Genomic DNA, 4,881 nt, shown 5'->3' with positions numbered 1-4,881 from the left:
TCAGACTGGGGTCAAGGGCTCCACCTGCTCACAATCAAGCTGTCACCTGCAGCACTGACTGAGGGACACCTGAGGGCCCCTGTCACTGGGATCAGCCTGAGACCCAGACATGTGTTCTGGTGATGGTCCCTGCTCAGGCCCTGGGGAGGCTCCTGTAATCTCTTGTGCTGCGACCTGGGAGTGAAAGACCACAGCCAGAGTCTGTGGAGTCCAGGTCTGTGCCTCTGCTGGGAGCTGAGGGTGTGCAGCTTAGGAGGGCTGGGTGCAGGGGGACAGCTTTAGTGCAGGTGACAGGAAATGCAAGTTAGTTGATTGTCAAATGTCACCCTCAGGTGGGGTGGCTCAGTGGTAAAGTGCCCACTGAGCTTTGGTCTCCAGTACCCATGTAAAAATCCAACACAGTGTGACCCCAATCTTGGCAGAGGTAGGAGGATCCAGCTATTCTGACTGAATTAGGAACTCCAGACTTAGAGAGATGTCACGTCTCAGAAAATAAAGTAAGGTGGAGGAGCTGGAGCAAAGGCCCTGTGGTGGATTGTGCACAACGCTCTTGCAGAGAGAGGACCAGAGTTTGCTTCTAGCATCCACAAGGGATGGCTCACAGCTGCCTGTCACTCAGTTCCAGGGGACAAACATCCTCCTTGACACTGTACTATGTGCACAAACCCACACTCAGACACACAGATACAGTTAAACATACAAATAAAATATTTAAAATATTCAGGTTGAGCTGGAGAGATGGCTCAGAGGTTAAGAACACTGACAGCTCTTCCAGACGTTCTGAGTTCAATTCCCAGCAACCACATGGTGCCTCACAACCATCTCTAATGAGATTTGGTTCCCTCTTCTGGCAGGTAGTAAAAATGCAGGCAAGAACACTATATTAAATAAATAAATCTTTAACAAATAAGTTATAAATTTCAGGTTGAACTTGGCATGGTGGTCAGGCTTTAATCCCATTATTCAGAGGGCAGAGGAAGGCAGGTCTCTGTGAATTCAAGGATACATGGTGAGACCCTGATATATAAATAAATAAGTTTGAGACAATGCAGGAAGACACTTGACTATGTCTGCTTCCAAACCACCAACCATCCTTGTGCACTCGCACACACACAAGTATGCTTTCACACACAAGTATACATCATCTCTCATATTGTACAATAAATAGCTATTTCCTGCATGAGGCAGGCGGGTCACAGGTTCTAGCCCAGTCTGGCCCACAAAGTGAGTTCTTGGACAAGGTAAGTAACATGGTGAATCTGACCAAAATACAAAGTGAAGGTGATATGGTGGCTGATCCTGCCATGCCAGCTCTCGGGAAGCTGAGGCAGAAGGATTGTATGGAGTTCAAGACCAACCTGGGCTACAGAGTGGGTTCAAATCCAACCCGGGCTATAGTGTGGAGCTGTCTCACAGAAACAAGAGAAAACAAACAAACAATCAAATAAAGAGGATACAGGTGCACACCACCATCTCTGCTTTCCTGGGCATTCTTGATCTAGCAGCACAAACAGAATGGAGGAAAATGTTCCTTGATGATCATCTGAAGCTGTTGAGAACATGACATAACATAAACTGTCCCGTCAAAACAGAGAGAAGGGAAATGTAGACTCAGTGCTTCTGGAAAACCGCTCTGTCTGTGAGAGTCATGGAGGGAGAATGGTGAGCTTTGTCCTGACCACCCCATCTGAAACCCTGGAACATCTAGACCCTCCTGCCCCAGACCCTGGCATGCACCCACTTATGCAAGAAGTGTCTGTGGATTGTCCATTGCTAGACTCAGGTGAGGGCAAAACTGAGTGCCTGCACCCAGGGCCCTGACCCTCTGGATCTTATGTCCTACAGGGGCAGACACCACCCAAATAATCACCTACCAATGCAGAGGGGTGACCACACCAGCACTCCATGAAAATGTACACTTGGGAGTGAGGTGCTGAACAGGAGATTTGAGTCTAACAGGAAGGTTTCAAACCTTCCCTGAGAAGCTGAGGTCTGAGTATGGAGTGGAGCTAACTAGGGGGACCCAGAAGCAGGAGCCTTCAGGTCAGGGCCCAGCAAACCCCAGGCTGTCTGCAGGTGGAAGCAGGGCAGGACTGGAAATGGAGTCCATGGAGTGAAGTGGGGGGTAAATAGTGAACAACGGGGCTGCAGAGGTGGGGCCCCCTCACAGGGCCTTGGAGACCAGGTTAAAGACGTGGGACCTGAACTCCAGTCAGTGGAACACCATTGAATGGGTTTAGGTGGAGAATGACACAATCAGATATCATTCTCTAGGGTGGCAGGTGCAGGGGTGGGCAGTGGAGTGATAGACAGGTGGGGGATGGGCACTGGACAGTAATCCCAGAGGTGGAGGCAGAAGGATCTTAAATTGTATGCTAGCCTTGGCTACAAACCAACACCCGATTCAAACCCAAATCCACTATATAGAACAGGCAGGACTCAACTCACAAAGAACTTCCTGCCTCTGCCTCCAGAGTGTTGGGATTGAAGTGTGTGTCCCCACCTCTGGCGGTGACTGTTTCTCAGCATCAGGGAAGTTGGAACTGGAGAAAAAGTGGGCAATCCCCCCACCCACCATGTTTCCTCCTAACTTTTTGTTGTTGTTGTTGTTTAAATCCTGATGATTTTCTTTTTGACACTGGGTTTCATGTACCTGGAAATCAATATGTAGCCAAGGGTCCTCCTGCATCCCCTCTGGAGTGGGAGGATTATAGGCTGTTCTCTATACTACTGTGTGAGCCATGCTCAGCCCTGATTTCCTTCTCCACATTCTCCACCGCTCTCTCTTGACTTCTTCCCGTCTCTGCCTCTATTTCCCCTCTTTTTCTGGGACACCTGCTCTGCTGCTCTCTCCATGTAGAAGCCTCTGGAACAGCTGGAGGTGCCTCCTTCTGTCTCCATACCTAGTGGAATGTAATAGGACTTCAGGAAGTCCAGGGCAGGTGAGGCAGGCCGGAGGGCAAAGGCGGTGGAATCCTGGGTGGAGGAGCTGGTGTGCACTCAGCTTCTGGGCTAAAGATCTGGGTCAGTAGAGGACTAGTGTCTGAACATGGTCTGAGAATGGAGTCATGGGAAGAGAATCTGCGTGCTGTGAGGAAACTCCATGAAACATTCCCCAGGTTCTTCATAACATGGAGTTGTTCTTAGAACACTTTACTCACCTGACATGTCTTAACCCTCAGAGTACAAACTGTCTGAGTGAAGTTGGCCGTGGCTGGAGGCTTTAGTCCTCTTCAGTGTCAGGCTCCTCTCCCAGGTCCCATGGCCTCTAGAGACTTGGATTGATGGAAGTGGTTGCCATGGAGACATGGAAACAGTTATCTCTTTAAAATGACCTTATTGGGGAAATCCCATGGAGTCTGATGCATTCATGACACAAAACTAAAGAAATGTTAAATTCCTCAGATAGAGGACAAGGAGGTGGACACTGTCTAGGGACCCACTGTTTGCTCATTTTACTAAGCAGTGTGGATTTCCTTTTCTCTCTATTTCTTGTGCTACTCCATTGGTCTAGCTCAGGACCAGGAATCTATGGAAGAGTGTGTGACCCTTGGAGATACAGTGACCATCTCAAGGTAACATGGAGAAGCCAAAGCTGGGTCTTGTCCTAGATCTGACCTTCCTGACTCTAACTCCGAATTTCACACACATCTTCTTCCTCAACAGGAGGAATGACTACATGGCTCATAAGGCTCTGCTTAGGTGACCCACAACTAGTGACATGGTGGTCCCCAAAGCCCTCGAGAGCTGCACAGTGGTAACGGCCCCCTTTCCTATCTGTTTTAGACAAAACATCTTAGTTTCTTTTCCCAACAAAAGCAACATGGGGGGAACTGACTTATTCTGGCTCACAGTATAAGGGTACAGGCCGCCACATCCTGGGAGTCACACCATAGGCACAGTTAGGAAGCAGAGAGTTGTAGTTAGGGTTTTCCTGCCTGGGCCACAGTCAGGACAAATCTCTGTCACCCGCCAGGCCCATAGATGCTCAGAACCGTCCAAGTAAACACACAGCAACTTACATTGTTTTCAAACTGTATGGCCATCCAGGCTTCTTGGTATTTACTTCTTCTATCTTAAATTAACCCATTTCTATTAATCTATACATTGCCACGTGGCTTGTGGCTTACTGGTGTCTTTACATGTTGCTTGTCATGGCGGCCGCTGGAGGTGTCTCCTCCCCCAGCCTTCCACCTCCCAGAATTCTCTTCTCTCTTGTTCTGCCTATACTTCCTGCCTGGCCACAGGCCAAACAGCATTTTAGTTATACAGAGCGATATCCACAGCAGAGAGTGATGGATAATTGTCATCAACTCACTGTCTCCACTTTATATGGCCCAGGATCCTATGCCAGGGAATGGTCCCACACACAGTTAATATGGAAGTCCATATCAATTAACACAATGATAACCCCTCGTGGACATTCTCAGAGGCTAACCTTAGTCTAGATAATTTTTTTTGTTGTTGTTTTTGTTTAATTTGTTTGCTTTGAGACAGGGTCTCTTAACATAGCCCTGGCTGTCCTGGAATGCACTATGTAGGTTGAAATGGCCTCAAACTCCCAGAGAACCACCTTCCTCTGCCTCCTGAGTTCTGGGATTGAAGGTGTATGTAACCATGGCCTGCTAGTCTGGATAGTATCTGAGAAGTGCCACCAAGGCTTGTCTGCTGGGTGATTCTGGAAACATTAACCATCACAGTCTTGCACAGGCTGACCTTGAACTTGCCTTGTGGACAGGGTGAGAACTCCTGGTCCCTCTCTGTCTACCTCCTGAGAGCTGGGATCACGGCCTGTGTCACTCACCTATTGTCCCCATCCTGCAGGCCAGGACACCACAGACAGATCAGTGGCTTGTGCAGGTGAAGCTCCTGTCCACAGTT

This window comes from Onychomys torridus, unplaced genomic scaffold (genome assembly GCF_903995425.1).
Source record: "Onychomys torridus unplaced genomic scaffold, mOncTor1.1, whole genome shotgun sequence".
Classification (NCBI taxonomy): domain Eukaryota; kingdom Metazoa; phylum Chordata; class Mammalia; order Rodentia; family Cricetidae; genus Onychomys; species Onychomys torridus.
This window is presented reverse-complemented; position numbering follows the sequence as displayed.